This window comes from Pleurodeles waltl, chromosome 5, assembly GCF_031143425.1.
Source record: "Pleurodeles waltl isolate 20211129_DDA chromosome 5, aPleWal1.hap1.20221129, whole genome shotgun sequence".
Taxonomy (NCBI): Eukaryota; Metazoa; Chordata; class Amphibia; order Caudata; family Salamandridae; genus Pleurodeles; species Pleurodeles waltl.
This window is the reverse complement of record NC_090444.1, coordinates 14,362,048-14,387,324: the sequence shown is the minus strand read 5'-3', so window position 1 is coordinate 14,387,324 and position 25,277 is coordinate 14,362,048. Positions and strand designations below refer to the sequence as shown.

Here is a 25,277-nt window from a genome sequence, read left to right as displayed (position 1 = left end):
AACATGATTAACCCCCACAGAAGCAGCATGCGTCTCCTGAATTAATGCAACATCCACCTTAGGCCTATTGAGGTCTGCAGTCACCAGTGGGGCCTTGTTGTGGTCATTCACATTACAGACAAACAGCTCAATCTTACATCAGGGGAATGCCTGTCAGATCAGAAGTATTTCTGCCATCAAAACCCTGTGTCACCTGTGTTCTAGTAACAGTCGTCCAAACAGCTCTCCCAACAAATCCCTACCGATATTGCATGAGTAACCTCAAGAGAGCATTACAGTCTAGCCTCTGGGTGGCTAAACTGGCATCAATCACATTGTTGCCCAGACTTATATGATGCTCCGCAGTGTAAGATATGACAGTAGTATCAGAAGCATGTCCTTCCATATCGATGAAAGATGTAAACTTGTTGTGAGACTGTGGGTGGTTATTTGAGGATTAGTAGCTGGTGAATTGTGGGTGGCTCCCTCGTTTAAAATCTTTAAAGCACAAGAGCAAGCCTTGTTCACTGTGGAATTAACAACAGTTCATCTTTCATAAACATGTGAAGAGAAGCTTCCAGTTTTTTACAGTTTCTATCCAAGTATCAATGTCTTCAGGATGGTGAAATAATGACCTATCAATTGCCCCTGCTGTCCATTCACGGACTTAGGATTTATCTTCACATTCTTCCTACTGTGGCTCTTTGGTCACCAAATGGGCACATACAGTTCAGTAATATTATGTTTTTTTAATCATTGTTACTAGGTGAGAGCCCAGTTGGACACCAGGTTGAGCTGGAGTGTAGGTCAGCGCTGTTGTGTTTGTCATGGCAGTTTATTACAGTAGGCTCTGAAACAGAAGGAAGGGCTTTGTGTAGGAAAGTACCATCTTGCCTGGCGTGTTACCCCCATTTTTCACTGTATATATGTTGTTTTAGTTGTATGTGTCACTGGGACCCTCCCAGCCAGGGCCCCAGTGCTCATAAGTGTGCCTGAATGTGTTACCTGTGTAGTGACTAACTGTCTCACTGAGGCTCTGCTATCCAGAACCTCAGTGGTTATGCTCTCTCATTTCTTTCAAATTGTCACTAACAGGCTAGTGACCAATTTTACCAATTTACATTGGCTTACTGGAACACCCTTATAATTCCCTAGTATATGGTACTGAGGTACCCAGGGTATTGGGGTTCCAGGAGATCCCTATGGGCTGCAGCATTTCTTTTGCCACCCATAGGGAGCTCTGACAATTCTTACACAGGCCAGCCACTGCAGCCTGAGTGAAATAACGTCCACGTTATTTCACAGCCATTTTACACTGCACTTAAGTAACTTATAAGTCACCTATATGTCTAACCTTTACCTGGTAAAGGTTGGGTGCTAAGTTACTTAGTGTGTGGGCACCCTGGCACTAGCCAAGGTGCCCCCACATTGTTCAGGGCCAATTCCCCGGACTTTGTGAGTGCAGGGACACCATTACACGCGTGCACTACATATAGGTCACTACCTATATGTAGCTTCACAATGGTAACTCCGAATATGGCCATGTAATATGTCTATGATCATGGAATTGCCCCCTCTATACCATCCTGGCATAGTTGGCACAATCCCATGATCCCAGTGGTCTGTAGCACAGACCCTGGTACTGCCAAACTGCCTTTCCCGGGGTTTCACTGCAGCTGCTGCTGCTGCCAACCCCTCAGACAGGCATCTGCCCTCCTGGGGTCCAGCCAGGCCTGGCCCAGGATGGCAGAACAAAGGACTTCCTCTGAGAGAGGGTGTTACACCCTCTCCCTTTGGAAAATGGTGTGAAGGCAGGGGAGGAGTAGCCTTCCCCAGCCTCTGGAAATGCTTTCTTGGGCACAGATGTGCCCAATTCTGCATAAGCCAGTCTACACCGGTTCAGGGGACCCCTTAGCCCTGCTCTGGCGCGAAACTGGACAAAGGAAAGGGGAGTGACCACTCCCCTGACCTGTACCTCCCCTGGGAGGTGCCCAGAGCTCCTCCAGTGTGCTCCAGACCTCTGCCATCTTGGAAACAGAGGTGCTGCTGGCACACTGGACTGCTCTGAGTGGCCAGTGCCACCAGGTGACGTCAGAGACTCCTTGTGATAGGCTCCTTCAGGTGTTGCTAGCCTATCCTCTCTCCTAAGTAGCCAAACCCTCTTTTCTGGCTATTTAGGGTCTCTGTCTCTTGGGATTCCTTAGATAACGAATGCAAGAGCTCATCCGAGTTCCTCTGCATCTCTCTCTTCACCTTCTGCCAAGGAATCGACTGCTGACCGCGCTGGAAGCCTGCAAAACTGCAACATAGTAGCAAAGACGACTACTGCAACTCTGTAACGCTGATCCTGACGCCTTCTCGACTGTTTTCCTGGTGGTGCATGCTGTGGGGGTAGTCTGCCTCCTCTCTGCACTAGAAGCTCCGAAGAAATCTCCCGTGGGTCGACGGAATCGTCCCCCTGCAACCGCAGGCACCAAAAAGCTGCATTACCGGTCCCTTGGGTCTCCTCTCAGCACGACGAGCGAGGTCCCTCGAATCCAGCAACTCTGTCCAAGTGACTCCCACAGTCCAGTGACTCTTCAGTGCAAGTTTGGTGGAGGTAAGTCCTTGCCTCACCTCGCTAGACTGCATTGCTGGGAACCGCGACTTCTGCAGCTACTCCGGCCCCTGTGCACGTCCGGCAGAAATCCTTTGTGCACAGCCAAGCCTGGGTCCACGGCACTCTAACCTGCATTGCACGACTTTCTAAGTTGGTCTCTGGCGACGTGGGACTCCTTTGTGTAACTTCGGGTGAGCACTGTTTCACGCATCCTTGTAGTGCCTGTTTCTGGCACTTTTCTGGGTGCTACCTGCTGCTAAGAGGGCTCCTTGTCTTGCACGACGTCCCCTCTACCTCCTGGTCCAATTTGCGACCTCCTGGTCCCTCCTGGGCCACAGCAGCGTCCAAAAACGCTAACCGCACGATTTGCAGCTAGCAAGGCTTGTTGGCGTTCTTTCGGCGGGAAATCACTTCTGCACGACTCTACAAGGCGAGAGGGATGCGTCCTCCAAAGGGGAAGTCTCTAGCCCTTTGCGTTCCTGCAGAAACCGCAGCTTCTTCTGTCCAGTAGAAGCTTCTTTGCACCCGCAGCTGGCATTTCCTGGGCATCTGCCCATCTCCGACTTGCTTGTGACTTTTGGACTTGGTCCCCTTGTTCCACAGGTACCCCAGATTGGAAATCCAGCGTTTTTGCATTGTTGGTTTGTGTCTTTCCTGCCTTATTCCCCTATCACGACTTCTTTGTCCTTTGGGGAACTTTAGTGCACTTTGCACTCACTTTTCAGGGTCTTGGGGTGGGCTATTTTTCTAACCCTCACTATTTTCTAATAGTCCCAGCGACCCTCTACAAGATCACATAGATTTGGGGTCCATTCGTGGTTCGCATTCCACTTCTGGAGTATATGGTTTGTGTTGCCCCTATCCCTATGTGTCTCCATTGCATCCTATTGTAACAACACATTGTTTGCACTGTTTTCTAAGACTATACTGCATATTTCTGGTATTGTGTATATATATCTTGTGTATATTTCCTATCCTCTCACTGAGGGTACACTCTGAGATACTTTGGCATATTGTCATAAAAATAAAGTACCTTTATTTTTAGTATAACTGTGTATTGTGTTTTCTTATGATATTGTGCATATGACACTAAGTGGTACTGTAGTAGCTTCACACGTCTCCTAGTTCAGCCTAAGCTGCTCTGCTAAGCTACCATTATCTATCAGCCTAAGCTGCTAGACACCCTATACACTAATAAGGGATAACTGGGCCTGGTGCAAGGTGCAAGTACCCCTAGGTACTCACTACAAGCCAGTCCAGCCTCCTACACTGGTTGTGCAGCGGTGGGATAAGTGCTTTGAGACTACTTACCACTCTTGTCATTGTACTTTTCATAAGAGAAAAATATACAAAACAAGTTCAGTGTATATACACATTGCCAAAAAGTTTTGCATTTCCTCTTTTCACTCTTTTCTAAGTGCTGAAAAGTACTTCTAACTTTCTAAAAAGTTCTAAAAAGTTTTAAAAGTTTTTTTTCTCTGTCTTTCTAAAAGCTCTGACAAACTTTTTTTTCTTTTTCTATCACTTTAACTCTCTCTAAAAATGTCTGGCACAGGCCAAAATGTTGATCTGTCCAAACTTGCATATGACCACCTTAGCTGGAAAGGAGCAAGGAGTCTCTGTGTAGAGAGAGGTTTGAGTGTAGGGAAGAATCCTTCCTTGAAATTGTTACTTAACATGCTTAGAGAACAAGATAAGGCAAGAAGTGCCCCATCTGTTGAAAAAGTAGCTAATGGTTCCCAATCTGATCCAGGGACTCCCCCAGGAAAAGATTCAGGAAATAAACTTCCTAGCCTGCCCATTACTAGAAAGTCTAGCATAGTTGGTAATGATGTTGAGTCACACCATACAAATAGTGTTGTCTCACATCATAGCAGAAGCATTTATTCTCACCACAGTGGTACTGATGTTTCTGTTAGCCAAGCTGTTAGGGTGCCCTCTGTAAGGGACAGGTCTCCTTCTGTCCATTCTCACCATACTTCTGTTTCAAGGCATGTCCCTCCCACCCACCCTGATGACAGATTGTTAGAAAGGGAGCTCAATAGATTGAGAGTGGAACAAACCAGACTGAAGCTCAAGAAGCAACAGCTGGATTTGGATAGACAGACTTTAGAAGTAGAGAAGGAGAGACAGAAACTGGGTTTAGAAACCCATGGTGGCAGCAGCAGTATTCCCCATAGTCATCCTGCAAAAGAGCATGATTCCAGGAATCTGCATAAGATAGTTCCCCCTTATAAGGAGGGGGATGACATTAACAAGTGGTTTGCTGCACTTGAGAGGGCCTGTGCTGTACAGGATGTCCCTCAAAGGCAGTGGGCTGCTATCCTATGGCTATCATTTAGTGGAAAAGGTAGGGATAGGCTCCTTACTGTAAAAGAAAATGAAGCTAATGATTACAAAGTTCTTAAGAATGCATTCCTGGATGGTTATGGCTTAACCACTGAACAATACAGGATAAAGTTCAGAGAGACCAAAAAGGAGTCTTCACAAGACTGGGTTGATTTCATTGACCATTCAGTGAAGGCCTTGGAGGGGTGGTTACATGGCAGTAAAGTTACTGATTATGACAGCCTGTATAACTTGATCCTGAGAGAGCATATTCTTAATAATTGTGTGTCTGATTTGTTGCACCAGTACTTGGTGGACTCTGATCTGACCTCTCCCCAAGAATTGGGAAAGAAGGCAGACAAATGGGTCAGAACAAGGGTGAACAGAAAAGTTCATACAGGGGGTGACAAAGATGGCAACAAGAAGAAGGATGGTAAGTCTTCTGACAAGGGTGGGGACAAATCTAAAAATGAGTCTTCATCAGGCCCACAAAAACACTCTGGTGGGGGTGGTGGGCCCAAATCCTCTTCTAATCAAAACAAGGAAAAGAAACCATGGTGCTATTTATGTAAAATAAAAGGCCATTGGACAACAGATCCCAGTTGTCCAAAGAAAAGCACCAAACCTCCTACCACTACAACCCCTACTGCTACACCTAGTGTCCCTACTAATAGCAGTGGTGGTGGGAGCAAACCTACTAATAGCCAATCCAAGGGAATAGCTGGGCTCACTATTGGTAACTTAGTTGGGGTTGGTCTTGTTAGAGAGACCACAGAGGCTATATTAGTCTCTGAGGGGGCTATTGATTTAGCCACCTTAGTTGCTTGTCCCCTTAATATGGATAAGTACAAGCAGCTACCCCTAATAAATGGTGTTGAGGTTCAGGCCTACAGGGACACTGGAGCCAGTGTAACTATGGTCATAGAGAAACTGGTCCACCCTGAACAACACCTACTTGGTCACCAGTACCAAGTAACCGATGCTCACAACAACACACTTAGCCACCCCATGGCTGTTGTAAATCTCAACTGGGGGGGGGGGTTACTGGTCCAAAGAAAGTTGTGGTAGCTTCAGATTTACCTGTAGACTGTCTATTAGGGAATGATTTGGAGACATCAGCTTGGTCAGATGTGGAGTTGGAGGCCCATGCAGCAATGCTGGGCATCCCAGGGCATATTTGTGCTTTGACAAGGGCTCAGGCCAAAAAGCAAAAAGGACAGGGAAGCTTGGATCCTGGAACAATGGACCAAGTGCTCCCTAAAGCTAGGGCTAGTAGAAGCAAACCACTTCCTACTATCCCTCCCTCTACAGTGGATTCTACTTCTGAGGAAGAAGAATTCCCTCCCTGTGCAGAACCTACACCAGAGGAGCTTCAAGCAGACACTGCTGAGCTTTTGGGTGAAGGGGGGCCTGCCAGGGAGGAGCTGAGTGTGGCACAGCAAACCTGTCCCACATTAGAGGGTCTAAGACAGCAAGCTGTCAAACAAGCTAATGGGGATGTCAGTGACTCTCACAGAGTTTACTGGGAGGACAACCTCTTGTACACTGATCAGTGCAAGGGATCCTAAACCTGGAACTGCCAGGAGATTAGTGATCCCTCAGGAGTACAGAAAGTTCCTCCTAACTCTTGCACACGACATTCCCCTAGCTGGGCACCTGGGACAAATGAAAACTTGGGACAGACTGGTTCCCTTGTTTCATTGGCCTAGGATGTCTGAGGACACAAAAGATTTTTGTAAGTCCTGTGAAACCTGTCAAGCCAGTGGTAAGACAGGTGGCACTCCAAAGGCACCCCTTATTCCACTGCCTGTGGTTGGGGTACCCTTTGAAAGGGTAGGGGTTGACATAGTTGGCACCCTTGACCCTCCTACTGCTTCAGGCAATAGGTTTATCTTGGTGGTAGTGGACCATGCCACAAGATATCCTGAAGCAATTCCTTTAAGGACCACTACAGCACCTGCAGTGGCAAAGGCCCTCCTGGGAATATTTTCTAGGGTGGGCTTCCCAAAGGAAGTAGTATCAGACAGAGGAAGCAATTTCATGTCTGCATACTTAAAGGCCATGTGGAAGGAGTGTGGTGTAACTTACAAGTTCACTACACCCTATCATCCACAAACAAATGGACTGGTGGAGAGATTTAATAAAACTCTCAAAGGCATGATTATGGGTCTCCCTGAAAAACTCCGCAGGAGATGGGATATTCTGTTACCATGCCTCCTTTTTGCCTACAGGGAGGTACCCCAGAAAGGAGTGGGCTTCAGCCCCTCTGAACTTCTTTTTGGACACCCTGTTAGGGGTTCACTCACACTTGTCAAGGAGGGTTGGGAACAACCTTTAAAAGCTCCAAAACAAGATATTGTGGATTATGTACTTGGCCTCAGATCAAGGATGGCTGAGTATATGAAAAAGGCCAGTAAAAACCTTCAGGCCAGCCAAGAGCTCCAGAAGCAATGGCATGATCAGAAGGCTGTTTTGGTTCAGTACAAACCAGGGCAGAAGGTGTGGGTCTTGGAGCCTGTGGCCCCAAGAGCACTCCAAGATAAATGGAGTGGACCCCACACAATTGTTGAGAAAAAGGGTGAAGTCACCTATTTAGTTGACTTAGGCACTGCGAGGAGTCCCCTTAGGGTGCTCCATGTCAACCGCCTGAAACCCTACTATGACAGGGCTGATCTCACCCTGCTCATGGCAACTGATGAGGGACAGGAAGAAGACAGTGATCCTCTACCTGATCTCTTCTCTTCCACAGAACAAGATGCTCTTGTGGAAGGTGTAGTTTTGGCAGATTGTCTTACTGCTGAGCAGAAAGACCATTGCATAAATCTTCTAGATCAATTCTCTGAACTCTTCTCTACTGTGCCAGGTACCACTTCTTGGTGTGAGCACACTATAGATACTGGAGACAGCTTGCCTGTCAAAAGTAAGATCTATAGGCAGCCTGACCATGTCAGGGACTGCATAAAGCAAGAGGTGCAGAAAATGTTAGAACTAGGAGTGGTTGAGCACTCTGAAAGTCCATGGGCTTCTCCTGTGGTACTTGTACCAAAACCCCATTCCAAAGATGGAAAGAAGGAAATGCGGTTTTGTGTAGACTATAGAGGTCTCAACCTGGTAACCAAAACTGATGCTCACCCTATACCCAGGGCAGATGAGCTCATAGATACACTGGCATCTGCCAAGTATCTAAGCACTTTTGATTTGACTGCAGGGTATTGGCAGATCAAATTGTCAGAAGATGCTAAACCTAAAACGGCATTTTCAACCATTGGAGGCCATTACCAATTTACAGTAATGCCTTTTGGTTTGAAAAATGCACCTGCCACTTTTCAAAGGTTGGTGAACACAGTCCTGCAAGGGCTGGAAGCTTTCAGTGCAGCATATTTGGACGATATAGCTGTCTTTAGCTCCAGCTGGGATGATCACCTGGTCCACCTATGGAAAGTTTTAGAGGCCCTGCAAAAGGCAGGCCTCACTATCAAGGCTTCAAAGTGCCAGATAGGGCAAGGGAAGGTGGTTTATCTGGGACACCTTGTTGGTGGGGAACAGATTGCACCACTTCAGGGGAAAATCCAAACTATTATTGATTGGGTTCCCCCTACCACTCAGACTCAGGTGAGAGCCTTCCTAGGCCTCACTGGGTATTACAGGAGGTTCATTAAGAACTATGGCTCCATAGCAGCCCCTCTTAATGACCTCACATCCAAAAAGATGCCTAAAAAGGTATTGTGGACAGCTAGCTGTCAGAAAGCTTTTGAGGAGCTGAAGCAGGCCATGTGCTCTGCACCTGTCCTGAAAAGCCCTTGTTACTCTAAAAAATTCTATGTCCAAACTGATGCATCTGAATTAGGAGTAGGGGCAGTCCTATCACAACTTAATTCTGAGGGCCAGGATCAACCTGTTGCTTTTATTAGTAGGAGGTTGACCCCTAGAGAAAAGCGTTGGTCTGCCATTGAGAGGGAGACCTTTGCTGTGGTCTGGGCTTTGAAGAAGTTGAGGCCATACCTGTTTGGAACTCACTTCATTGTTCAGACAGACCACAAACCTCTACTTTGGCTAAAACAAATGAAAGGTGAAAATCCTAAATTGTTGAGGTGGTCCATATCCCTACAGGGAATGGACTATACAGTGGAACATAGACCTGGGAGTAGCCACTCCAATGCAGATGGACTCTCCAGATATTTCCACTTAGACAATGAAGACTCATCAGGTCATGGCTAGTCTTATTGTCCTTCGTTTGGGGGGGGGGGGGGGGTTGTGGAGGAAAGTACCATCTTGCCTGGCATGTTACCCCCATTTTTCACTGTATATATGTTGTTTTAGTTGTATGTGTCACTGGGACCCTGTTCTCCAGGGCCCCAGTGCTCATAAGTGTGCCTGAATGTGTTACCTGTGTAGTGACTAACTGTCTCACTGAGGCTCTGCTAATCAGAACCTCAGTGGTTATGCTCTCTCATTTCTTTCAAATTGTCACTGACAGGCTAGTGACCAATTTTACCAATTTACATTGGCTTACTGGAACACCCTTATAATTCCCTAGTATATGGTACTGAGGTACCCAGGGTATTGGGGTTCCAGGAGATCCCTATGGGCTGCAGCATTTCTTTTGCCACCCATAGGGAGCTCTGACAATTCTTACACAGGCCAGCCACTGCAGCCTGAGTGAAATAACGTCCACGTTATTTCACAGCCATTTTACACTGCACTTAAGTAACTTATAAGTCACCTATATGTCTAACCTTTACCTGGTAAAGGTTGGGTGCTAGGTTACTTAGTGTGTGGGCACCCTGGCACTAGCCAAGGTGCCCCCACATTGTTCAGGGCCAATTCCCCGGACTTTGTGAGTGCGGGGACACCATTACACGCGTGCACTACATATAGGTCACTACCTATATGTAGCTTCACAATGGTAACTCCGAATATGGCCATGTAATATGTCTATGATCATGGAATTGCCCCCTCTATACCATCCTGGCATAGTTGGCACAATCCCATGATCCCAGTGGTCTGTAGCACAGACCCTGGTACTGCCAAACTGCCTTTCCCGGGGTTTCACTGCAGCTGCTGCTGCTGCCAACCCCTCAGACAGGCATCTGCCCTCCTGGGGTCCAGCCAGGCCTGGCCCAGGATGGCAGAACAAAGGACTTCCTCTGAGAGAGGGTGTTACACCCTCTCCCTTTGGAAAATGGTGTGAAGGCAGGGGAGGAGTAGCCTCCCCCAACCTCTGGAAATGCTTTCTTGGGCACAGATGTGCCCAATTCTGCATAAGCCAGTCTACACCGGTTCAGGGGACCCCTTAACCCTGCTCTGGCGCGAAACTGGACAAAGGAAAGGGGAGTGACCACTCCCCTGACCCGTACCTCCCCTGGGAGGTGCCCAGAGCTCCTCCAGTGTGCTCCAGACCTCTGCCATCTTGGAAACAGAGGTGCTGCTGGCACACTGGACTGCTCTGAGTGGCCAGTGCCACCAGGTGACGTCAGAGACTCCTTGTGATAGGCTCCTTCAGGTGTTGCTAGCCTATCCTCTCTCCTAAGTAGCCAAACCCTCTTTTCTGGCTATTTAGGGTCTCTGTCTCTTGGGATTCCTTAGATAACGAATGCAAGAGCTCATCCGAGTTCCTCTGCATCTCTCTCTTCACCTTCTGCCAAGGAATCGACTGCTGACCGCGCTGGAAGCCTGCAAAACTGCAACATAGTAGCAAAGACGACTACTGCAACTCTGTAACGCTGATCCTGCCGCCTTCTCGACTGTTTTCCTGGTGGTGCATGCTGTGGGGGTAGTCTGCCTCCTCTCTGCACTAGAAGCTCCGAAGAAATCTCCAGTGGGTCGACGGAATCGTCCCCCTGCAACCGCAGGCACCAAAAAGCTGCATTACCAGTCCCTTGGGTCTCCTCTCAGCACGACGAGCGAGGTCCCTCGAATCCAGCAACTCTGTCCAAGTGACTCCCACAGTCCAGTGACTCTTCAGTCCAAGTTTGGTGGAGGTAAGTCCTTGCCTCACCTCGCTAGACTGCATTGCTGGGAACCGCGACTTCTGCAGCTACTCCGGCCCCTGTGCACTTCCGGCGGAAATCCTTTGTGCACAGCCAAGCCTGGGTCCACGGCACTCTAACCTGCATTGCACGACTTTCTAAGTTGGTCTCCGGCGACGTGGGACTCCTTTGTGTAACTTCGGGTGAGCACCATTTCACGCATCCTTGTAGTGCCTGTTTCTGGCACTTCTCCGGGTGCTACCTGCTGCTAAGAGGGCTCCTTGTCTTGCTCGACGTCCCCTCTACCTCCTGGTCCAATTTGCGACCTCCTGGTCCCTCCTGGGCCACAGCAGCGTCCAAAAACGCTAACCGCACGATTTGCAGCTAGCAAGGCTTGTTGGCATTCTTTCGGCGGGAAAATACTTCTGCACGACTCTACAAGGGGAGCGGGATCCGTCCTCCAAAGGGGAAGTCTCTAGCCCTTTGCGTTCCTGCAGAAACCGCAGCTTCTTCTGTCCAGTAGAAGCTTCTTTGCACCCGCAGCTGGCATTTCCTGGGCATCTGCCCATCTCCGACTTGCTTGTGACTTTTGGACTTGGTCCCCTTGTTCCACAGGTACCCCAGATTGGAAATCCAGCGTTGTTGCATTGTTGGTTCGTGTCTTTCCTGCCTTATTCCCCTATCACGACTTCTTTTTCCTTTGGGGAACTTTAGTGCACTTTGCACTCACTTTTCAGGGTCTTGGGGTGGGCTATTTTTCTAACCCTCACTATTTTCTAATAGTCCCAGCGACCCTCTACAAGGTCACATAGGTTTGGGGTCCATTCGTGGTTCGCATTCCACTTCTGGAGTATATGGTTTGCGTTGCCCCTATCCCTATGTGTCTCCATTGCATCCTATTGTAACAATACATTGTTTGCACTGTTTTCTAAGACTATACTGCATATTTCTGGTATTGTGTATATATATCTTGTGTATATTTCCTATCCTCTCACTGAGGGTACACTCTGAGATACTTTGGCATATTGTCATAAAAATAAAGTACCTTTATTTTTAGTATAACTGTGTATTGTGTTTTCTTATGATATTGTGCATATGACACTAAGTGGTACTGTAGTAGCTTCACACGTCTCCTAGTTCAGCCTAAACTGCTCTGCTAAGCTACCATTCTCTATCAGCCTAAGCTGCTAGACACCCTATACACTAATAAGGGATAACTGGGCCTGGTGCAAGGTGCAAGTACCCCTAGGTACTCACTACAAGCCAGTCCAGCCTCCTACACTTTGTCAAGCTGCTTATTGACCATGAGTTGGCTTTGTAAACAGGACACAACATTGGATGTGTTATCCCGTCACCACTACCAGCAGTGACATCGTAGACCACCTCAATCTAAGCATGCAAACATAAAGTTGATAAAATTGATACAATGTCTATCTTGCATTATTTTGATTGTTTAAAAGTTGTATTGCACTTATATATGTAACCAACACAATCTTTTTTTATGTGCCGTGCTCTGATTCTTTTGGGTCATGTCCGCACTTTCTAAAACCCTCTAAATAAAAATGTATAAATAAGTAAAGAAAACATTGAGGTTGAATGAAATTCTGCTATATCACTGCAAGACACCAACAGGGGTATTAGACCGATAACTCACTAAGGGGGTCCATCGGCCAGGAGCTCACATTTTATGAGGCTAAGGGTTGGGATACACATTGCTGACAAATCAAGGAATAAGGCTCGTGGAGAGATAAGACCATTGCTTTGTCCTCCCCTATTCAGGCAAAAAGATGTATTTATTTGTTTTTGTTTTTCTATTGCGCAGGTATAGCCTGCACTGGACATTGGAGAGCTTTAGAAAAGTAAATAACCATATACACTGTACAGTATAAGAACGTTTATAGTGTTCAAACATCTAGGATTGTAGTCGGTATTTTCAGCAGATGTTCATTTTATTACAAATCAAGTTAAGAAAATACACTGTACAGAAGCAAAAATAATACAATTGTTGTCTACATGTGATATAGGAGATTGTAATCACTGCTCTAAGTAGAGGCCTCTTATTCACAGGTTGTCCAGCAAACTATCCTGCAATGTCTGTACAAATGGTGGCAGCTCCTGTCCCGCATGAAACCATAAACCTGATGAACACATACTTCGGGGGCTGAAAACCTCTAAGGCCAGTGGCATCTGACTTGCAACTGACCCCAAAACTCTACTTGTCCTCTCCCGGGTAGTATTGCTGATGGAAGAAACAAAATGTCAATGATAAACAGTATGAACGTAACATCCCAGATAACAAACTCTGAATATTATTACAAATGTCCTCAAAACTGAGAATATTAGCCCTACACAGCATTGCAGAGCAAATCTCACATCATAGGCAGAGCCGGGTCTTATCACAAAGTGGCCAAAATAGTCCTTATACTACAGTAGGCTAGGAACAGGTAACAAAATCTGGCTGTTGCTTTCTGTAATATTTGCATTCTGTGAAATGTGATGCTCTCTGGAGTTTGCATATTGTCACCTCTGTGGGACAGGGGTACGTTGGGACCTTTTCTTGACTAATCCTTCTGCACCTACGATGACTGACACTATTTCTGTTCCTTTGTTCCACATTTTTTAAGGTATTTTGTCCCCCATATATCTGTGAGCAGGTATGGATTTTTTGACATAGCAACTGATGACTGTTTCAAATGAAAGACTTCACAATCAGTACATCTTAAACCCGGGTGGCCTTTTTGATGCCTCAGAGAGCGTTTGGTAGGAAATGCTCTTTCTTGTTTATAATATTCAAATGACTTCTTCCCAGTGTATAATTTCTGATCAAGCCATAGCCACTCCTTCGTAATGAATGTCATGTGACAGTGAAGACAGATACAGTTTCTCCCTGGAATGCATGTTCACACATTAAGTTCTTCCTGTGAAAAAACGCCTTGCAAGAAAAAGCTGTTTCTGCTAATATGGATTACCTGATCAGCACCTGGTCACATTTATTGCTTCAATTACTTCCCAGTGTGGATTTGCAAACGCTGCTTTAATACTCCATTTGTAATGACTGCTTTTTCACATTCAGTATATTCCAATGAAGCACTAAAAAAATCATAAACATTTTACTAGAGCTGCAGGTCTGTTGACTTAAGCAATCTACTCAACCTAATTGTAATGCTCTTGGCCCATAAACTGCTTTCAAGTTATGTGATCCTAAGCAAATATTTTAATTCACTGCTAAATATGAAAGCACCTTCAAATACATGAGATCGGCATGTCTGCTGATTAAAAAAACTATTTTGTTTAATTTAATAGACTAAACCTTTGCTCAATATTCAACACAAATCAAGCCACGTACAGGATACACCTGACCCCTGGCTTGCCTCTTTGTTCATGAACAGCATTGTCATCTGGGCGGGGGCAGGAATGTGTCTCAAATCATATTGAAAAATTATCACTTTAAATTAATATACAACTAAAGCATGAAGAGGTAGCAAAGTGTTGTTTGCGATCAGACGATTTTCCATTGAAATAGCCACACAATTTCTCACTTGTATGCGGTTTTACTGATAAAACTAAGAGATTACAAACGTTTGAAAATTGAGTTTAAACAAATATTTGGCATTTGCTTATCACCAAGTAAAGTGTTCTGTGTTATTTTGCTCCTATTTAAATCTTTGTTTGCATCACACTTCGGTATTTGAAAGAAAAATGTGCTTTCATAATTCCTGACATTTTGACTATTTGTACTATTCATCTGTATGCTATTTAAATGTTTTTAGAAAAAAAACTGTCACCTTACAGCCTTTTATTTCACAATGAATGTTCAACAGCTCACTTGACAAAAAAAGTCTAACTGTAATAAGAGAAAGAAAAGTAAACACCATTTTACAAAACAGGTAGCAATTGAAAATAAATTGGCCTTGGAACTCTGTGCTGACATCAAATGTGTCAAGATAAAAACAATATTTAAAAGCATCTTTATAGCTCATTCACTTTCTGAATGAACAGAACACCTGTTCCTTTCCAGCTTAAGTTCACTCGCTACAACGGACCATTAGGTCCTTAAAATAGCTCAACCTGATAAAATCTGACTCGCCACAGCGAGTAGGCCAGTAGATTTTTCGAGGCCTGCTATGGTGTTGCTCCTGTGTGGAGGACAGGTGTCTCAGTAGAAATGACTTTCTGATGTTGCATTAGCTTTGCATTTGTAAAGGATGCCTTGCCGCATTGAGTGAAGAGATATGCATTCTCCACCATCATGACTTTCTTCTCTGTGTTGACTTACTGTTATTGTATCAGCTGGGCCCTGCCAATAAATGAACTGTCACATTCAGAACATTTGTTTGGCTTCTCCCCAGGGTGGATTTGTTGATGCTGATTTAGGTTGGACTTCCTTCGGAACACTTTATTACATTCTGTACACTGATATGGTTTATCCCCATTGTGAACTTTCAGGTTGTGTATTAATTTTTCCTTTTCAATAACTGCTTTGTCACATTCTGTGCATTTATACGGTTTCTCCCCAGTGTACACTTTCTGATGTAGTACTAACTTTTGCCTTGTAATAGATCCCTTGTCACATTCTGTACACTCACAGGGTTTCTCCCCGGTGTGGACACTGATGTTACATTAACTGAGCTTTTCTAATAACTCTCTCACATATGTGGTGCAGTTGAATGGTGTCTACTCACTGTGAACTTTCAGATGGTGTGTTAAATTTTGCTTTGCAATAAATGTTTTGTCACATTCAGTACATTCATATGGTTTTTCCCCAGTGTGGACTATATGATGTACTATTAACCTTTGCCTTGTAATAAATGCGTTGTGGCATTCTGTGCATTCATACGGTTTCTCCCCTGTGTGGACTCTTTGATGTACTATTAAGCTTTGCCTTGTAATAAATGCCTTGTCACATTCAGTACATTCATACGGTTTCTCTCCTGTGTGAACTTTCAGGTGGTGCATTAATTTTTGCTTTGTAATAAATCCCTTTTCACATTCAGTGCATTTATACGGTTTCTCCCCAGTGTGGATTCTCTGATGCTGCGATAGGTAGTCCTGGGTAATAAATGCCTTATCGCATTCAGTGCATTCATATGGTTTCTCCCCGGTGTGGACTTTCTGATGTCGCATTAGATGTGTCTTTCGAATAAATGCCTTCTCACATTCTGTACATTCATAGGGTTTCTCTCCTGTGTGGACTTTCTGATGTTGTGTTAGATGTGAGTTTCTAATAAATGTCTTCTTGCAATCAGTGCAGTTGAATGGTTTCTCTCCAGTGTGGACTTTTTGATGTTCCTTCAGCTCTCCATTTGTTTTAAATGCTTTGTCACATTCAGCACATTGATATGGTTTCTCTCCTGTGTGGACTTTTTGATGTTTCATTAGATGTGACTTTGTAATAAATGCCTTCTCGCATTCATTGCAGTTGAATGGTCTCTCTCCACTGTGGACTTTTTGATGTCGCTTCAAATCTCCATTTGTAATAAATGCCTTGTCACATTCAGTACATTTATATGGATTCTCTTGTGAATGAACTTTCAGGTGGTGTATTAATTTTTGTTTTTCAATAAATACCGTGTCGCACTCTGTACATATATGCAGTTTCTCCCGACTGTTGAGTTGTTGATGGTGCTTTACGTTTGTGTTGCTTTGGAACACTATATTACATTCTGTACCTTCATACAGCTTCTCCCCAGTGTGGACTTTGCTATGTAGCTTTAGATTCTGCCTCCATGTGAACACTTCATTACATTCTAAACACTGGTATGGTTTCTCCCCAGTGTGGACTTTCTTATGTTGCTTCAGCTCTCCATTTGTTATAAATGCTTTGTCACACACTGTACATGGATATGGTTTCTCCCCAGTGTGGATTTTCTGATGTCATTTTAGCTCTCTATTTGCTTTAAATGCTTTGTCACATTCATTGCATTTATATGATTTCTCCTCAGTGTAGACTTTCTGATGTTGCATTAGTTGTCTGTTAGTGAAAAAGGCCTTGTTGCACTCTGTACATTTATACGGTTTCTCACCAGCGTGGATTTTATGATGCTGCCTTAAATTCGTCTTCCTTCGGAACACTTTATTATATTCTGTGCATTTATGTGGTTTCCCCTCAGTATGGACTTTCTGATGTTGCTTCAGTTCTTCATTTGTTATAAATGCTTTGTCACACATTGTACATTTATATGGTTTCTCCCCAGTGTGGATCTTTTGATGCTGCTTTAGATTCTTCTTCCATCCGAACACTTTATTACATTCTGTACATTTATAAGGTTTCTCACCAGTGTGGATTTTCTGATGTCGTTTTAGCTGTCTATTTGTTTTAAATGCTTCGTCACATTCATTGCATTTATATGATTTCTCCTCAGTGTGGACTTACTGATGTTGCATTAGTTGTCTGTTGGTGAAAAAGGCCTTGTTGCATTCTGTACATTTATAAGGTTTCTCCCAGTGCCCAGCGTGGACATTTTGATGCTGCATTAGCTGTCGATTGGTAATAAATGCCTTTTCACATTCTGTGCATTGATATGGTTTCTCCCCCGTGTGAATTTACTGATGCTGCTTTAGATTTTTCTTCCATCCGAACACTTTATTACATTCTGTACATGTATGTGGTCTCTCCTCTATGTGGACACTCTGATGCTGCATTAGGTCTTTCATTGCAATGAACACTTTTCCACAGTCAGTACATCAATATACCAGGTTAGCTTTTCCTTCGTAATGAGCACCTCATCAGACTTGCTTCAGTATGTCAGTGTGTAACGTCTTCTATGTATATCAGCTGGTGTCTAAGAGCCAAGTACAGACCTCATTGGGCATATGATCCTTCATTGATCACCTCGTACTGAGGAGTGTAGACTCAAAGAGTAAAGAAGACACCAGAGAAGGTTTCTTGTTCAGTGAGTGAGACCCTCTCTCCACAACACACTACAATGTTAAATCCGCATCCAACAAGATGCCTCCCTTCTTATCCAGGGAATAGTTCCTATTATCACACAGTCTAACAAATTATAGAAGATGGAGCTTTTTCCAGTGAATGGACCATGCAACACAGAGCATCACAATAACGGCGGGAAACATAAGCAACTGCTCTGCTTCATACTATCAAAGTCTGGGTTAGGACCCAAACAGCTAATCTGAGCATCTTCCACATAGTATAACTCCAGAGATCCAAGGGTATGACCAGAGCTACACAAAGAACACGAGGTTTACAACTATTTTAAACACACATTGTCAAAGTCAATAATTATAATCTTTTAGATGTATAGGCTTTCTCAGTGCTGCACAAGATCAGAAAAAAAAAGAAAAAGGTGCAATGATGTGACAAATGTTGAATCATTCTGCAGTCATGCAGATGTTTCTCCACAAATGTGCACACCTACAAAATGACACATGCGTCATTTTCAGTTTTTGGTCTGGTGTTAACCAAGATTTTTTACAAAACAATACATGTATAATATATATATTTAAAAGGGGCTTTCAGCTCTCCATCCATTGGTCGGTTTTTGTGCCATTCACATTTTCCTTCCACCAACTACAGAATACAGCATGGCGCAGTGGGTCTGCCGACTTCAGCCATTGGCTAACTACACTCTGAGTGACTGCATTTTACTCTTTCACAAGGAGGTAGTTCCCTTCAGTGCTAGTGTTTTTGTTTGTATTTAATAATTATGTTAGCATTGCCTTTGTGTTTAGAGCCTCATGTAATAGCAGGATACTTACTGCAGCTCTTCACAGCACAGGACACATTCCAGCGTTATCAGTTCTTGCCTCCTGCTAGTGATGATGTAAATTCCTTCTAAAGTGGCCTTTGTTTATCTGATTGCTGCTATATCAGAGTATACCAGATGGGGTCCATTTGAATCTATTCTATATAAAGTAATTCACTTTTTAGAATGCATGCGATGAAATTCAATTCTATATCACAACCGGAGGCGAGGATTATGCAGTCCTTTCTTCACTTTATTACAAACAGCAAGTTCAAAGTTCAAAACATAGCAAAGAACATTAAAACTTCAAATCCCATGATGCCAACATATAACCATGGCAACCCATAAACCAATCCACTGTCCATAATAGAGTGCATATAAGTAGCTGACGGGCACAGTTCTTCCTCTTTCTTCACTGCTGCCCGTCATTTCAGTCCTCGCTCCTTCTCGTTTTCTGTACGGGGGTTCAGGGATTGCCTTTGAGGCGCGAGCCCTTGCCTTTGTTGCCTGAATATTAACTTGTATTTGTTTTTCTGACTGTTGGTACGTGAGTGGCATTCCTCGCATACCTGACATTCCTCCTTTTGTTGCGCAGTAGGCTGCGGCCCAAGCACGTGGTGCGGTGACACCTAATCATCACCGGGGGTGCTCTTAAGCGTCTCTCCGCGATCATTCGGCTCAGCGCTTCGCGCACTGTGTTTTTTTATCGCGTCAGGGCTTTTCAGGATCCAGCCCTCAGGGATTCCTCATTTCTTTGGGCCCCAACCCTTGCAAACACCACGCTGCAGTACTTGCAGGTTCAGTCTGCTTGTCATTTTCCCTTAGCGGAACCTTCAGGGTTTGTTCTTGGGCATATCGCTTTTACATTTTCAAAGCACGGTGAGGGGGCTGCCCTATTATCTTAGGTTGGGTGTTTATTTGTGCTCTCACCCCGTATTATTGACACCCCTTTGGGAGTATGCTTGACATTTTTTCTGGTCTGGCCCGGGGGTCCTGCTCCACCCTACATTATACTGGTGGGATTTTTCCTTATATATATATATATATATATATATATATATATATATATATATATATATATATATATATATATATATATATATTTATTTTGGTGATGTCTTCGACCACACCTGCTATGGATTCTTTTGTGGACCATGTCTACGCTCCCTCTTTGGGGACGGAGGAAGTCTGGCATCCCCAACGCCACCTTCCTGAGGGCATTGACAGACTCCTTTCGCAGGTGGTGGTGAAAGCCTTAGCACCCCTGCAAGATAAACTGTAAACTTTGCACTTGTATAGCGCACTACTCACCCGTTAGGGTCTCAAGGCGCTGTACTCATACCAATATGGAACCCCTCCTGGCTTTTCCCGGTGAGGTGCCCACTCCTGGGCACCCCCAGGATGAAGCCAGGCATCCAAGCGCTGTTGGGGCCGTTGTGGAGATTAAGCAAGCTATTGCCCAGAGTTGCAGAGTGGGACCCATTAATTAGATTAGACACCAAGGCAAGAATTATCTGGTCCAAGGGAATTGAGCCCAAGACCTGCCGAAGCAGGACTTGAACCCTGGTCTTGAGCCAGATTTCTACTTCTGGGTCTGCCGCTCTAACCATTGTGCCACACTTCTCCACGGGTGGATAGGGTGGATAGGTTAATGGACCAGGTGTCCAATTCTTTTGGCTTATTTGGGGACCCAGATCCACGGGCTGGCACCTCTAAGGCATCTTCTTCCTCTAGGAAGCGTGACGCGGGCACCTGGAAGGTTTCGTCAGATTGAGAGAGGCCTTTTGCAAGAGTGCACGGACGATTGGGCCTGTACCCTGCCGGGAAGATGTTGTAACCGGAGAGCATGACAGCATTGCTGCCCTTGCACTGGATCCCTTGATGGGATTGCCCGGTTCTGGGGGGGGATGACTCCGATGATGAGGGCTGATCAGATAAGGGACTCGTTATGGGTAGACCTTGGCGCCCATCCACGAATACCTCGAGTGTAGAGGAAGAAGGTTGGGAGGACTTCCGCCACCCTTTGGAAGATGAGGTTTGGGTCCGCCTTTAGGCGGAATGTCACAGGCCGGCGTTTGAGGACAAGGTGATGGCTACACCTTCTTTGGACCCGACATTATGTCATTTTTTCTCAAAATATATGCGTGATCCCAAGAAGGGGATCGATCGTTCCTGGCGGGCTTGTCAGGATAAACCCTTGGATGTCCTGGGACCCTTGACTAAGATTACTGAGTTGGCTGAATCGGCCAAGGTCTCAGGAGAACCTGTGCAGATGGATTTGGTCGCTGGATGGGCACAAAGAGCGGTTTGTCTGTTGGGCAATGCCAATTGTGCCATATCTACGGAGAGGCGTTGGTCCCTCCTGATCAACATTGAACCCAAATTGGGGGAATTGGCGACATCAGAGGCAGGCGCGGTCGCCCAGGGCAATCTCTTCAGGGACCCCTTCGTGAAGGAGTTGGGGAGATTTGTTTCTACCTTCTCCGCTTTGGACAAGGCGCAGTCCTCTATGCGCAAGATCTTTCCGGGGAAGGATTTCTCTGGGGCCGGATGTGGAAGGGGTCGCTCCTCCGGCAGCTCCCTGAAAGCAGGCCCCGCCAGAACTCAGGGATGCTGCAACAACGGTTGAAATGACGGAAGACAGGGGAAGTTCTTCCCCAACAGAGATTCCGGTAGAAGACGTTCCTCACGTTTCACCAGAGGAGGTTCCAATGCTCCGGGAAGAAGTGGTGGTGAGCATTCCCCTTTTTTCCCCTCAAGAGCTAGGAGGCAGAATCGCTCTCTTCCTAGAGAATTGGGTCTAGATCATTTCCGACCCTTGGGTCTTGGAGACAGTGTCGGGTTTCCACATAGAATTCTATGGGACCCCAGTTCAGCTGGTTTGTCCTCCTCCCATTCAGTTCAATGTTCACGATTCTCAATTAACAAACGCAGAGGTGCAACTTCTTCTTCGCAAAGGGGCCATTGTTACAGCGCCTCTTCATCCGAGGGGATTCTTAAGCAACATTTTCTTGGTCGAAAAGAAGGACAAAGGTTTCCATCCGGTGATAAACCTCAAGGCTTTCAATGAATGGGTGGTTTATCGCCATTTCAAGATGGAAGGTATCCATCTTCTCAGGGATCTTCTGTGCCAAGGGGACTGGATGGTCCGCTTGGACCTCAAGGACGCTTACCTTACGGTCTCAATTTTCCCTCCTCACCGACGTTTTCTGCAGTTTCAGTGGCGGAACCAGATCTACGAATTCAGGTGTCTTCCTTTCGGCCTTACATCAGCACCATGGTGCTTCACGAAGTTGCTGAAACTGATGGGGGAGTTTCTGAGGACTCAGGGTGTCAGGTTAATTATTTATCTAGATGACATCCTTTTGATGGATCAGTCCCGGTCGCAACTGTTGCGTTACCCGAACATGACTATTGCTCTGTTTCAGGATCTGGTTTTTGTGATCAACGCGGAGAAGCCTGCTCTTCTCCCGTCGCAGTCCACAACCTTCCTTGGGTTTGTAGTGGACACTACGTTGGCAACTCTGAAACTCCCAGAGCACAAGATCTCCAAGATCAAGAAGGAGATTTCCAAAATGCTCTGCAGAGACAGGACCTCCCTCTGCCAGATTGCCAGGATAGCGGGTCTTCTGTTTTCCTCTATCCAGACGATCTTTACGGGTCCCTTGCATGACAGGGCACTGCAATGTTTGAAGGCATCTCAGGAAGGGACATACGTATTCTGCACTGGTGGAGCTTTTTTCGGAAGCTCGATCGGAGATGCAGTGGTGGTTGAGCTATATGAACGCATGGAATGGGAAAGCCATCTTTGGCTCACTCCGACCTAGTGATAGAGTTGGATGCCAGCAGACTGGGTTGGGGAGCCAGGTGTGGTCAGATTTCCATGGTGGATCTGTGGACTTCGGAGGAGTTGAATCTTCATATCAATTGCCTCGAGCTCTTAGCGGGTTCATTCGCGATTCAGTCCCTGACTCACGACAAAGTATCTTGTTGTGTCCTTCTTCGTCTGGACAACATTTCGGCCGTCCAGTACATAAACAGACTGGGGTGAACTCGATCCAGTGTCCTGGTGGATCTGGTGAAGGATTTTTGGCATTATTGCCTCCAGAGACAGATCTCTGTAACAGCAGAATATCTTCCGGGAATACAGAACAAGGTGGCAGACTGGAATTCCCGCTATCTCAGGGATACCAGCGACTGGCGACTGTATCTGGCAATCTTTCGGTCTCTGATGGATCATTGGTGTCCATGTGGAGTGGATCTATTTGCCTCTCGGTTGAATGCTCAACTCCTAACTTACTTCATTTGGAGGCCCGATCCGGGAGCTGCCACTGTGGATGCTTTTCTGCAGGATTGGTCGAAGAACCAAAGTTATGCTTTCCCTCCGTTTCTACTGATTCCCAGAGTGGTGGCGCAGGTCCAGCGTCAACGGGCGTCCTTGATTCTGATCACTCTGATATGGAGAGCACAAGCTTGGTTCCCCACTCTTCTGGAGTTGTCTTGGATGGCTCCTCTTAAGCTTCCGTTTTCCTTGGGAATCCTTAGGGATCCGTTGGGTCGCCCCCATCCATTGGTGGTTCAGGGACACCTCAACCTCATGGCTTGGAGGATTTCAGGGGACGTTGGGAGGACGCCTGCCTTTCACGAGACGCTACGGCTCTTATCAGACAGTCGTGGGCTCCAGGTACGATCAAGTGATATAGATCGGCCTGGAACAGATGGGGTCGTTGGTGTCTGGAGAGGGAAGTGGATCCTGTGGGGGCCCCAGTTGCGTTTGTAGTCAATTTTCTGGCAGAGCTTTTTACTTCGGGTTTGGCATATTGTACCATCAATTCTTTTTGTTCTGCTATTTCGGCAGGGCACAATACGATCAATAATCTACCGGTCGGGGAACACCCTTGGGTAAGTAAACTGCTCAAAGGTGTACATTTGTCTCGACCTCCTGAACCTAGATACTCTGGGTTATGGGATGTTAATAAAGTTCTTAACTTTATTTCTTCCTGGCCGGAGAATACGTTTTTGTCCAGGAAACAGATTTCCGCTAAGTTGGCGATGCTCCTATGCCTCATTTCCTGTAATGAGTTTCAGACGTGCATGCTTTGGATGTTTCAGCTCAGGTTTTCACCCCCAAAGGGGCTACTTTTACCATTTGGAGAAGGACTAAAACGAGTACCGGGTTGGTTTCTCTCCAGTTTTGAGTCTCATTCCAATCTGTGTGTAGTCAGATGTCTTAAGACGTATGAGGCCGTCACGGAGGAAGATAGGCCTCCGGGGGAGAGACAACTCTTGATTACTATCAAGAAACCGTTTAAGGCAGTGGCTTCCCCTACTATACCCAGGTGGGTACGATGGCTCAAGTCTGAAGCTGGAATTGATGTTAGACGTTTTTGGTGCTCATTCCACTAGAGGAGCAATGGCTTCCAAAGCTGTTCAGGTAGGTGGTAGATTAAAGGACATTATGAATACAGCAGATTGGTCCTCTGAGTCAGTTTTCAAGAGGTTTTATTTCAAACCTATTCATGAAGCGACATCATTGGTGGTGAGTAAGCTTTGAACTTGCATAATCCTCACCTCTGGTCCGGATATAGAATGTAAAATTTCCTAGCTTTCGTGAAGGAAACTTTCAATTCCATTAAGGACACGGAGGAGAGGATTATCCCTCCCTCATACTGTGACAGTATTACCCACCCGATGATGATTTATTTTACTTAGTGTTTTCTGGGTGGATTCCTCCTTTTACAGGTCAGTTGCATTTTCCTCTCTGTTTGAGGCTTTGTTTGATTATAATGTAGTGTTGTTAGTGACTGACTTTGTTCTGATCTTGATGGTTATCCCACTGATTTCCTTTGTTTACAAACTGGTAATGTATTCTCGTGGGATTGTTTTTTCTTGCATGACTCTGTTTCGCTGTTTCTGATCACTTCTTTATTTTGTAGGAGGTGATTCCAAAGGTGACTGAGATCGCGAGTTCCTTAACTTTCTTTAGTGAAGAAGTGGAAGGACTGTGCCCGTCAGCTACTTATATGCACTCTATTATGGACAGTGGATTGGTTTATGGGTTGCCATGGTTATATGTTGGCATCATGGGATTTGAAGTGTTAATGTTCTTTGCTATGTTTTGAATTTTGAACTTGCTGTTTGTAATAAAGTGAAGAAAGGACTGCATGATCCTCGCCTCTGTGTCCTTAATAAAATTGAACGTTTCCTTCATGAAAGCTTTACATTATACCTGCAATCCTGTATGTAGTTTAATTGCAGGATAAAGATGTGCTTGTAAAACAACCTCCTCTGTATGACCTGCTTGTATGTCTTTCTAGTTTGCTTTCAGTGTTCTTGTCATGCTTATATAGATATTTAACTATTACATTACTAATTGAATCTCTGCTGTGCCGTCTAGCTTTGCAATCCTATCTACCTCTATGCTTGTGTCGATCTATCCATCTACCTGTTTGTCTATGTATATATCTACTGTATATCAACCTATCCACTGTCGCTCTATCTTCCCATCTGTCCCTCTATCTATGCAACTTCTTTCTTTGCAACTCTATCATTCTATCTTTGGAAATCTACCATTCTCTTTATCAATGTATCTATCTTTTCAAGTGTCACTATCTCTATCAGCAGGGTTATCTCTATCAATCTATCTATCCAAGCCTGTCCGTCTGTGTAGGAAGTTGGCTCTGTATGTGCTATTTCAAA

At 45.3% G+C, this 25,277-nt stretch overlaps 1 pseudogene; it reads right to left on the bottom strand.

The window, feature by feature from the left end:
* Positions 1–15,153: 15,153 nt before the first annotated feature.
* On the bottom strand, positions 15,154–17,349 carry LOC138296927 (zinc finger protein 845-like; annotated as a pseudogene).
* Between the last annotated feature and the right edge of the window lie 7,928 nt (positions 17,350–25,277).